The sequence below is a fragment of the Macrosteles quadrilineatus genome, unplaced genomic scaffold (genome assembly GCF_028750875.1).
Source record: "Macrosteles quadrilineatus isolate MER2022 unplaced genomic scaffold, UCM_ALF_1.0 Scaffold_1__1_contigs__length_201487025, whole genome shotgun sequence".
In the NCBI taxonomy this organism is placed as follows: Eukaryota; Metazoa; Arthropoda; class Insecta; order Hemiptera; family Cicadellidae; genus Macrosteles; species Macrosteles quadrilineatus.
In genome coordinates, this window is record NW_026542594.1 from 110,751,158 (window position 1) to 110,764,540 (window position 13,383).

At 33.4% G+C, this 13,383-nt stretch overlaps 1 protein-coding gene across 2 annotated transcripts in view; it reads left to right on the forward strand.

The window, feature by feature from the left end:
* The window catches only part of LOC128983245 (E3 ubiquitin-protein ligase RNF38), a 186,972-nt gene that overhangs the window by 55,289 nt on the left and 118,300 nt on the right, over positions 1–13,383 (forward strand). The window lies entirely within an intron of this gene.

Genomic DNA, 13,383 nt, shown 5'->3' on the forward strand with positions numbered 1-13,383 from the left:
CAAATTCAGTAATAGCATTGACTAACTGTATTTAAACCTTAACACAAGTGTTTATATAGTCAATGAGGCTACTGGTGCTACCGCTGATGGCTTATGCCTGTGTACGTTAGTAGCTAGCAGACAATTTGCCAACTAGGAAGATGAAATCAGCTGTTTCCCCGTCCTCACTGTCGTGGTTGCTCGCCTAGCATGTCAACAGCTGACTGCTGTCAAAATTGGATGAGGCGTATGACTTGCCATAGCGTAATATTATTTTATTCGTCGTGTTATTGCCCCACAAAGTTTATACAGGGTGTTCAAAAAGAAGGTTTGGGACATATTTTACCGAGTGGTTCCTTGGGTGAAAATAAAGAGAAAATGAGGAATAACATTTTTCCAAAATCGCTTCGTTAACCAGATATCCCCCACTTTGTATTTTTTACATAAACATTTTTATGTCGTAATATTTTCAACCGATCATTGAAACTTGGTATGTATGTTAAGGTAGAAGAGACCTGTAAAAAAAAATCATCTTGATTAAACCTAGAATTTGAAAATGGCGGAAATTTAAAATTGTAAACTTAAATTACTAAAAAATTGCTGTTTTTATGAAAAACAATTCAAGAACACTTTTATTTAGCATTTTAAATTATCTTTCAAACGATACTAGGTTCGAAAAGATCGAATAAGAAATAACTGATATACAGTCTAACCTTAATATAACAAATTTTTTTGAATCCCCTAGAACTCTCCATAAGACACGTTATGTTTTACCTCTACATAACGAACAACCCATATCAACGACCTTGATTTAACAAATTTGTCTTGATCCCGGCTAAAATAAGACACCCAGGCCTCCAAGTCGTCCTACTTTTCCTACTTTTTAGTAGGAAAGTAGGAAAAGTCCTACTTTTTACACATTTGTCCTACTTTCCTACTTTTTTATAAAAATTATGTAGATTTTGCGATATTTTATTACACTTATTATTAATGTTTACTTATCAATATTTCCCAATGAGAAGTTTTTTCCTAAAAAATATGACTGACTGAGATATTTTTTTTTTATAAAACAATCTGTTAATTGATTTTAAATTTTAATTTATAAGTTTAAGTACCGGTAGTATCTGTATGGTTAATCTTATCAACATTGTTATTGGGTGAAAACATTTTTTTTTTTTTCAAAGACATGGCAATACTATTGTGATAGAAAATAAAAATTGTGATTATTATCAGTGCTTACTATTCTGACATGTCTTTTAGATTCCCCAATGAAGTAAACTGAGGGGAAATCAATGCTCCTGGGGAGCCCTGGGATACTAGTTCAAAAGTAGTTAACTTTAGCACTTATCGGTCCAGTGTTTCCTTGATTAGCCTAAACATGATTTTTTGACATAACTGTATTCAAAATAAATTAAGGCTTAAGTTCAAGTTTAAATGTCCAAGTCTCACTGACTCAAATAGTTTTTACTCATTACAATTCAAACATTCCTACTACTTTTAAGATAGCTCTAATCTAACTAATTCAAAATACTTTTGGAACATATTTTTAGAATTTTATATTATATCTAGTTCCGTACTTTATAGGCCTACTTAAATAACTATTCATGCTTCTGTTTTCCACCCAAAAAAATTCATTTTACTTTTATATTAATTTTAGTTCTGAAATATTAAATAATATAAAAAAAGAACAAATTTCTTATTTACAGCACCATTTTAAACACAAATTAGGGCTGGTTAACGTTAGGAAAACATATTTATTTTTATCCTTTATTTAATGCTGCTTGTCCTAAATATTTTTTCGTGATGACTGTAGATAATGACTCCTTAACATTTTAATTTCTCTTGTGCGTTACTTCTGAATATTTGGTGTACAATCTCAGCTAAAACTTTATCCGGCCTTTTAGTTGAAGATTTTTTAAATAAAAATAATTAATTATTGATTTTAATTTTAAAATTTATATAGAATTATTTTAGTTATGTTTCCAAATTGTCTGGACATATTTTGTGGACTTCTTTCTTGGGCTAAAGCCGGGTTTTCCTAGGCGCGGAAGCGGAGAGCGGAGAGAGGAACGCGGAGAGCGGACTCCACTTGTCTTAGGTAATTTAATGTTTCTGTTTTCCTAGAAGCGGAGCGGAACACCATGTTAATTTCTTTTCCGATCTCCGCGTTCCTCTCTCCGCTCTCCGCTTCCGCGCCTAGGAAAACCCAGCTTAAGACAAATATAAAATTCCATATAAGTATGGGTCTAAAATGCCTAGATTTAAATTTGTCGGTCTGTTTGTGATTTTTAAGAATTATTTTATATCTTGGGCATTTTTCAAGATAGAACTTTTAAAATGGATATAAATGTGTATTTTAGAAGGTGATAAGAGCTTGCAAAGATTCGATCCAATATCTCAAGCCGTTTCAATACGGCAGCCATTTAAAGTATTTAATGCCAAATTTAATTTGAAACCGTAAATATTTAGAATATAGTTTCCTGTATCAAAAAGATAGAGAATTCAAATACAAATCAAATGAGACCTTGTTTTTTTAAAATCTGATGACAAACAACCAAATCAGTTTTTTTCTAAATTTGTTTACACAATTTAATAGGACTACCCATACTGCTCTGAAAAATAACAAATAAGAATACAGTTTGGTAGTGCTATTAAATTGTGTAACCGAATGTAAAAAAAAAACTTATTTATGGTTGTTTGTCATCCGATTTTACAAACAAGGTCTCATTTGATTTGGATTTGAATTCTCTATCTTTTTGATCCTGGAAACCATTTTCTAAATATTTACGGTTTTCATGAAATTTGGCATTAAAGATTTTAAATGGCTGCCATATTGAAACGGCTTTAGATATTGGATCGAAACTTTGCAAGCTCTTTTCACCTTCTAAAATACACATTTATAACCATTTTAAAAGTTCTATCTTGAAAAATGCCCAAGATATAAAATAATTTTTAAATGTCACAAACAGACCGACCAACAAAAGTTTAGGCATTTTAGACCCATGCATACTTATATGGAATTTTATGTTTGTCTTAGCCCCAGAAACAAGTCCACAAAATATGTCCAGACAATTTGGAAACACCCTGTATATTTATATACACTATTCTATTTGATAAACTATTGTGTATGCTAGTATTATTTGGTTTTTAATATATATTGTATCAGCAAAAAAGTTCGATTTGTATGTAAAATTAAGTCCTACTTTTCAGTAGAAAGTCCTACTTTTTGCTGAAAAAGTCCTACTTTTCCTACTTTTTTGAGGTAAAAAACCACTTGGGGGCCTGGACACCTCAATATAGCGAATTTATCATTGTCAGAACTTCTACATAGCGAATTTAACCTCTACTTAACGAATTGTCTGCATCTCTCCCTCGATACAACGAACCCCCCACCCCCAATTATTGTTTTTGAAAAATGAGTTTCTTCATCAAATGAAATGGAAAGGTGACGTCAACGCTTGCGCTAACATTCGTCTGCTCCGCTTACACATCCATGTCTGCTGTCGTCGCTGCATGCGCGCTATGTTACAACTGAGAACTGATTTCATTCACTGAGGACTGAGACGACGTAATGTTTAGTAAAATGTGATTGGGTGATAAGTAACTATGGTCATGGTGACTTGTAAAATTTTTGGATGAAGAGAAACGTTGAGAGAAACCTAAGAAAGAAAAAGAATAGAAGAACAAAGCAAAGATAAAGAATAGCAACATCGTTATCTTAACATTCCTTTTACGAGTGTTTTTATTATCTTTAAGTTGGCTATGATTATACACTTGTATAACGACTTATCTAATATTTTTATTATTTTCAATACGATTTTTTTAAACTAAGGCAACACCAATGCTATAGTTGATGATTATTACAGTATTGACATTCCTCTGTTGTGATTTAAAGCAGTACTGTAGCCTACCGGCCTATCACAAGCAGTAGCTTACAAAACTATTTACTGATTTGTTTTGTTCTTTGCGTGTTTTATTGCTATACAATACAGTGTTTGGCTAGGTTTTAGGTGGGTTAGAGTTAAGCTTTGATTTTAAACTTACAGTTTACACCTGTACCAAGGTCAATGACTAGAAATGTCATGATTGCGCAATATTAAAGATCCCTACCCTTTAGTACCCCAGATAATTGAGGTTCTACTTTACAATGTAAACACTGTACTATAAAGTATTGTAGCCTAGGCTACTTTAATTGTGTTTTAATGAGGTCAAATCCCGACCTATATTGACTGACTAGCAACAGTGCCCGTTGTGGTTAAATACAACGGTCTCTGGTAAAATAATGGTTATGAAATCCATACACCACTTTACTCACTAATATTAATGGTACAGTTTAAGCACATAACATTAGAATCACACATTTAACATAAGGAACACACTTTAAACATAAATGCAAATTGTTAACAACAACATTTAATCAAAGAAAAATTAATTAGATAACAATATAACAATAAGCTGTTGAATTATTAACACATGTTTCGTAAGATTAGATTATGCATACTGGTAAACCAATTATTGCCATCTATAAAAATAATTGGTTTTTCTTTTCCGAATCGGGTTAGCTCTTCTGCCCGACCGATTTTCATAATTTAGGCCTTAAACTAAAGGTATGGACGTACCGCAGATTTGCCATCAAGCATCGGCATTCATTTTGACGTATATTTCGAGTTATGCACAAACTGCCTCCCTGTATATTTCTTATGGAAGTTAAATTGGTTGTTTTTCGAATTCTATGTTCTCAGGCGAGCGATAGTTTACAGGAGGGCTCTTCTACCTGCCCGATTTTCATAATTTTGGTCTTAAAATAAAGCTATGCAAGCACATATTTGTCATCAAGCATAATCATTAATTCATCTAATGTATTACTCGACGAAAGAATTTTTTTCTCTTCAATTAAAGATGTATTCCAGCAGTTCTAATTACATTATACATTTTGGTCTACAAACCTTAAGTGAAATACCTGCTTTCATTTGAGCTATTGATTATTTAGATCGGACTACCTAAAACACACTGCTGAATCTCAAATCAACAATAATTACAATCGTTTTAGTACTTATCTGCAATCAATGATACGTAACTCTATTTTTATTTAAGTTATTTTATATGTCTTGGTCTTAAAATACTTCAAAGGCTTTCACTTGAGATATTGATAGTTTTAATCAGTTAAGTTCAAGATACTGTATCGCTCAATCAGAAAATATAAATTTGATTTTATCTTAGATATGGAATTTAGTTTTAGATACATTTACTTAGTTCTAGTTACGTTATTCTATTTGTTTTTACCTAAGAACCTTCATTGAAATACCAGCTTCCAGTTCATTAAAACACGCAGCTAAATCACAACCAACATATATTGTTCAAAAAATGGAGTTAATTATCATCGATTTACAGCCAAACGATCATGCTTGCAACATCAACAGTACTTTCATAATTATTTGCAAATCTTCACAAATTAGGCTATCCAATGACCTATTAATTAATAAAATCGGTTCAGTAGAACTGTAGATTTAATTGTATAAAGTTTAACAACAACATTTTTAATTCAGTATTTTCTCACTACTATAAACTGGAGGTTGCTTAACGTTTTTGCAAATAACTTTGAAACGGCTAGGAAATTGACCAAAGTGGAAGGTGATATTCTGAAAGAGAATAAAATTTCCTACAAATTACTATGAACACTTCTTGAATATACTTAATAAAGGCAGCCTAAAGTTGGCTACAAATATAAAATTGAAAATATAAACCTGGAATAAAAGGAGTTTTAAATGTATTATTTTTATTTTTTATTTTTCTACCTTAAATATCTAATAAAATCAAACTTTCATAATTATTTGCAAATCTACACAAATTAGACTTTCCAACGACCCATTAAGTAACAAAATCGGTCCAGTAGGAAGTCTAGATTTAGTTGTACAAAGTTTAACAAAAATATATCTAATTCAGTATTTTCTCACCACTATAAATTTGGAGATTACTTAGATTATTGCCAATATCTTTTAAATGGAGGGAAAATCGACCAAAGTGAATGTGATATTCTGAAAGAGAATAAAATTTACTACAAGTAACTACTATGCAATTCTTGAAAATACTTAATAAAGGCAGCCAAAAGCTGGCTACAAATAGAATCTTGAAAACAGAAACTTGAAAACCCCAGTTTTTAATGTTTTTTTGTTATTTTCAATTTTTCACCACAAATATTTAATAAAATCACAATTTTATAATTATTTGCAAATCTACATGAGTTAGGCTTTCTAATGACCCATTAATTAACAAAATCGGTCCAGTAGAAGTCCAGATTTAGTTGTACAAAGTTTAACAAAAATACCCCAAACTCAATATTTTCTCATTACTATAAATTCGGAGGTTGCTTAGCTTTTTTGCAAATAACTTTTAAATGGTGAGGAAATCGACCAAAGTGGAAGGTGACATTCTGAAAAAGAATAAAATTTCCTACAAATTGATACCATGCACTTCTTGGAAATATTAAAAAATGGCAGCTAAAAGTCGCGCCCAAATAAAAAGTATGAAAAACACCGTTTCCAATGTATTTCTTATGGAAAACACATTTTCTTTAATTTATAACCATAAATCATAACAAAAACAAACTTTCATAATTATTTGCAAATCTACACGACTTAAGCTTTCCAACGACCCATTACATAATAAAATCGGTCCAGTAGAACTCTAGCTAGTTGTACAAAGATTTTAAAAACTGAATTATATATAGAATAGATGCTGGTTCTGAACCTCGACTTAGCGGAATTCCTGCAAACCTAACCTCAATATAACGAACCTCGTTTTAACGAAATCCTTAATATAACGAATATTCAGTTCGGTCCCTTCAGATTCGTTATACCGAGGTTGGACTGTATTACGATTTTTAGTTGTAAACAGGGGGCAAAACTGACTGCCTTATTCTACACCTTTTTTCCCAGAAGGGTCTCGAACCTGATACCTTCCACTTATGAGAATCTTACTTTACCTCTGAGCTATCTGTGATTGTTGATATTAACAGTTTTCAAGTGGCGAAACAGTAGCAAAGGTCGCAATACTTAAAATATTTTTGACAAGTCAAGTAGTTGAAATTTTTTCTGGGAGTTGGAGAGGATACTCGTGTTTGAATATAGATTATTTAATTGCCATTATATTAGAACAGAAATGTTATTATAATTGATTGTTATATGCTTAATTAATCTTTCCCCTTAAAGTGTTCAACAAAATTGCTCAAATAAGTTAAAGAATATTAATAAAAAAATATATTTGCATTATTATAATTATTATGTGTTAAGTAGGTGTTCCACCACTGTTTCTAGTATCACAACGATCAAAAAATCATCTGACTGCATTTATTATGGATCAAATTTTCTCCAAAATCACCTTATATTCTGCTGCCATATCATTTATGTTGTTATAAAAAAAATCTATTTGTTAAAATGTGTTTTAGAATATTTTATACTTAAATCCAACAAAGGCCCAACGATTCTTTCCTTTGTAGGGCCAACAAATACAAGTTTCCGTTGGGCCAATGTTGGCAAGGCGTTAAAATTTCCGCCAACCATTTCCCAACGTTGGGCCAATGATGTGTGCTATTTGGGCTTCGTCGGCGGGCATGGTGTTGTCAATTAGGTACATACTTCGATAGCCTTAAGGGTAACTAAGCTCGAACCTGAACAAATAACATTGTTTGTCCCCACCAAATTTTGACCGATATCCTGCTTCTAGGTATCAGAGTATGTGGCCCCCAGCAATTAAACGTCCAATCATCAACTTAGTCGCTTGTCAACCGGATCGCTGGTTGATAAGCCTCCGGGTGTCCTAGTGTGTAGGGTTAATGGTGAAAAAGGTAATAATACACAAACACAGTTAGGCGCATCGGTGTTAACGACCGATTTAATATAAATACACGTTTGGGTGTCAGGGTGTCCACAGAAAAAATGCCATTAATTTCCATGACTATCCATGACCATTTACCATATTGATTTCCATGACTCAAAAACTTTACTCAAAAATTGTAATATATCAAACACACACACGAATAATACTGCCTGGACAAATTATTCCACAGAAAATGGGTACTGAACTATCTATTTTCTACAAAATTGAAGCTACGGCAATGAACTAAATAAAAACTCAAAACTCATAAACTAATAAAACTGTAATAAATTGAATTGTAGTACTTTTATGAAAAATCCTGAAAAATGCTATTACAATTAGTCTGAGATACGGCCTACCTAGAGCATTGTAAGGTCCCCTCAAACAGTGGCGGATCTAGAACCGTCATAAGGGAGGGCAAAAATTAGTGTAAACTAAGTCTCCAAAATGGCAGTTTTATACCATTTCTTTGTTCAAAGTTTGTGTGACAAATTATTTTAGGCAATGTGTATGCACTACTGTATTACACACAGTAAAAATATATATGTATGCCCAAGGGTCACCCCCGGTCACCTCCTTCGCCTCCCCCCACTCTGGATCCGCCACTGCCCTCAATTCGATCCATTATTGGGGATTTCCATGACTTTTTGCCTATTTCCATGACTTTAAATGACCAGACCAGAATTATTTTCCATGACTTTCCAGAATGTGGACACCCTGGCTGTAATATAAATGGGCGTATATGGGTGTGTGGATATAATTGGGTTTAATATGTAATATAAAGATACGTTTGCAGTCTTAGATAATAGTCTAGACTGTTCACTGTTCTTCTGTCTAGGCGGTCCATTCCACAAATTGTTGTCGTCGTTTTTTTTAGTAAGCCTATGTGTCTTGTGTAATGTGAAATCAAGGTGACTTTGTTTAAAAAAAAGATACAAGTTTGGACTTCCTTTAGTGAACTGAATTAGTTGCCTGTGCAGAACCTATTGTAATATTAAGAATCTATTGAAATTATAACATTTATCACCATTTTCAGGTAGTTTTATATTATAGTTTTTAAGGAAAGCCAAAATCATAACAGAGGTTTAGGGATGCTGCTAAACTCGCTTTTCCAATGTGCCACTTTTGCTTTTGACAGACCATTATTATTATTGACCGTTATTATTGCGCTGCCATCGCTGGACCGTACCACTAATAAAAGATGGGTCTATGGCCCATCTTCTATCGGTACGCAGACCTATCCAATTGTTCATAACCACAATTAATTAATTCGTCGTCAGGTTTTGGTGCCGGTACTTTTTCGCTAGAACCAGGGGTAGCGAGAATCATTTTTGGATACCAACACATCACTATTTACAACTTAGTTATCGTTGATTTTGCACCTTTCTTACTATCATATTAAATTTAATTGTAATTTAATGTCTTACTGTATAAGATTTGCGTTTTCTGTCTTTGTTCCACATCTTATGCGTTTATAATATGAATATTTTAACACATTTTAGCAAACCGTCATGAATTGTTACTTACCAACCTTTAGGGCCTAGTGGTGACATTGGTGGGTGGAAGTCTAATTTAGTACATTACAATTACGTCAATGACCTTGAGCTCTGCTACTAAGATGCCGTGGTATGGTGGCGTATCGGGGAGAAGGGTAAAGGGTTTAATTATTGTTCATGCTTACTCATTCGCTCTTACCCACAAACAAACTTATTTCAAGCCTAAAATGAAGAATGAAGATCTAACTTCTATACTCGTTTGGAAAACGTCAGTCTTAGAGGCAAGTCTAGACTGTTCCTCTTCCTGCGCGGTCCATTTCACAAGTTACTGTCTTCACTACTTTTTTTAGTAAGCCTATGTGTCGATTATGTATCTTGTGCAATGTAAAATCAAGATGACGTTGTTCAAACTAAGATATAAGTTTGGACTTCCTTGTGTGACCAAAATAGTAAAGGTTCTACAAAACAAAACATTGAATAGTAAAAATACATTTATATTTAAAGTAACAGATGGATTGACAAAATTGTAAAACTATTTTATAATATCAAACGATATAAAATTATTTACAGTATCACGGTTAAAACTTTAAAACTAATCTTGTTATGACTCAAAGTTAACATCTTCAGGACCTTTCATTTTATGCTTTTGTTAGTGGATACTGGTTAAAACACCACAGTAGGTTTTGCAAATATGATTGTGAGATGATATATAATCTGAACTAGTTTATGCATGTTGATAATAATATGTATTTTAATTTAAGTACTTTTATTGATTCGGTTATATGTTTACCTCATATAACATTTGAACATGGATTGAAATATTAGATGTCTTTGGAATACTCTGAGAGTGAGAAGCAAAACATAACTTTCAGCAATGATGCATCTAAATCTACCTTTACTGTGTGATTCAGAAATGTAATTGTAAAATATTTTGTCAACATGACTAGAATGTTAATAAAATAGAAGTATCAGCACGAAATAGTTTGTAAGATAAAAAATTGCAGCATAGGGCAAATTATATAGTGTTCTAACCTAAACCATTGTTATTGTTTCAATGTAAAAATGCAATTGGTACAAAGTAACTACGTTACCAACTTATGTTTGTAAATAAAAATATAAATTTTAAATGGTGGCATAAAAACAATTTAAATAATTATTTACTACACACATTATTTGTAATGTAAAACATCGTTCTCCCCTCGGAGCAAAAGTATATTATTTATGGACAATTGTTTTATAGTACGTGGCAGTACAGTATTATTAGTTTATTAGTTGCTTGTTGCACTTTTCTACACACTGCTCAAGTGCTAAAACTCATTAAGTGGCATCCTGTACACACACTGTTGATATATACTGAATTGCGGCATGGTGCCACAATTAAAAACTAGAGTGTAGGCTGTCGCGAGAATTGGCAACGCAGCATTAAGAAAGTTGTAGTTCCGGTGGACAACGCGAGGCGCGCTAGCTGCTGGCATGGTTTCGTGTTCCACAATTCGGCGTGTGCCTGCGCTACTTAAACACACATTGACGAGATGAAAAATACTATATTGTGGCATGTGATGTTTAAATGACGTAATAATGCTGGAAAACCCCAAAAATGATCAAATTAACTGTGTCATCCTGAAAAAGGTGCCACAATTTTTCAAGGTGCCACAGTACGGGCGTGTGCCTGTGAAGGATGCCACTATTCGGTGAATACAGACACACACACACACACACACACAGACATCACTTTGAAAACCACTTTTTTGGGTTCAGGGGGACCCAAAACGGATATCACTTACTTACTTACTTACTACCGTGGCTCTTGGTACCGAAGGAGGTACTTTGCCTCGCGAACACACTGCCTCCAGACTGCACGATCCACTGCTTCATCCTTCTTCCCATTCTTCTCAGGTCTCTTCTCACTTGATCTCTCCACCTCAACTTTGGCCTTCCAGGAGGTCTTCTACCCTCGGGGTTGTTGTTTAGGATGTTTCTCTCTAAGGAGCCCTCTTTCTTAACACATGGCCTGCCCACCTCAATCTTCTACTTCTCACCTCAGCCACAATATCCGGGTTCCTGTACAACTCTCTCAACTCCCTGTTGTGCTTAACTCTCCATTCTCCATTTTCAAAGGTTCCAAAGATTTTCCTTAGAATCTTGTTTTCGAACACTATAAGTCGTTTCTCGGTTCTCTTCCTTATCCTCCAATTCTCTGAGCTGTATAGGAATACTGGTCTTATTATAGTTTTGTATATACGGATTTTAGTTTTCTGTGAAAGTAGGCGAGAACTTAACAATTTTTGGCATGCCGATAAACTTTTATGTGCTGCATTTAATCTTTGCTGGATTTTTCATTATTATTTGTCAGCATTACTCCTAGGTAAGAGAAATTGTTTACTTTATAAAATTTGTGTCCTTCTATTTCTACATGATTTTTATTATTTAATTGGGTAGCTCTTCCACATTCCATTATCATGGTTTTGTCTTCATTGATATTTAAGCCTACTTTTTAGTATCGTTTATGAGTTTTGAGACCATAACTTTTAGTTCTTCTTCGTTTTTGTAAACAAGTGCCACATCATCTGCAAATGCCAGGATATTTATGTTGGTCCCCATAGTAATTCCAGCTTCTAGCTTTTGTAACTCTTGTAGAGAGTCTTCCAGAGCTAGGTTGAATAGCAATGGGGACAAACCATCTCCTTGTCCCACACCAGTATTTATATCAAAATCCTCTGAGACTTCTCCATTGACTTTAACTTTGCATTTAGATCCTGATACAGTTGACTTTGATAGATTTATTAACTTTTAGGTATTCCATACTTTTTTTTCCATTACGTTCCAAAGTTTTCTCCTAGTGATCGAGTCATACGCTTTGGAGAAGTCAATGAAAAGGCAGAGAAAGGATTTGTTGAATCCATAATATTTGGCAATTGCCTCTTTCAGTATAAAAATTTGGTCCGTGGTTGATCTTCCTCTTGTGAAGCCGGCTTGATGGTCTCCTATGATATTTGATGTAGATGTATATTCCTCTAGTCTTTTTTGTAAAATCTTTGATAGTACTTTGTAGGTGCAGTTGAATCCCCAAAACCCTATATCCACGACGGATAAGTTTCACGACAAAGATGGAGTAAAATTGACCCCTAGATATTTATAGTTGTTTACTACCTCTATTGTTTTGCCTTTGTACCACCATTAACAATTTGTTCCAAGCCTCCCTCCTTTCCTAAATACCATGACTTTTGATTTATTTAAATTGAGATTGAGGTTCCATATTTCACAGTTATTTTCTAGCTTATTTATCATGTGCTGCAGACCTGTAGCTGTCGGAGATATAATCACTATATCGTCTGCATACATCAGCATATTGACTCTCTGACCACCAAAGTTGCACCCACCTTCTAACACTTCTGGCAGATCAATAATGAATGATGAAAAATTAATAGGGCTGATTAGACATCCCTGTCTTAAACCCATGGAGGTGTTGAAGCTGTTGGTTATTTCTCCAGGAACCCATATTGACGCCGTGGTTCCTGAGTAATTGTTCTTCAATATAGTTAGTAATTTTGTTAATAAGCCTAAATATGATAATTTGAACATTCATTCATAACATTCAAATTCATATATTTATATATATATATATATATGTGTCCGTTAGCATAATAACCCGAGCCACAATGATCCCATTTTGATGAAATTTGGTACAAACGTGTAAACCTACATTTATTCAAACGTGTTAGCAAACCAGCATGATCGGACTATGGAAACAGGTTTAGGGGGAGTTTTATAGGGTAAAAATTGGTTTTCCCATTTTTGACCCTAAAAACATAAAATTTAACCATTTCTTTCCAAACCATTTTGTAGAGCTTAAAAAAAAAAACAAATAATTATTAATATGTTTATGCATTATCATGCGCCTAATAGTTACAAGGGAAATTAAAAAACAAATTAGGCTAAATTCTAAATTCCCATGTTATTCTTATGGAGAAAAAGTAAACTGTTGTAGTTTACTTGTTAATGAACATATGTTGATGAAATTTGGAAAATGCATTTC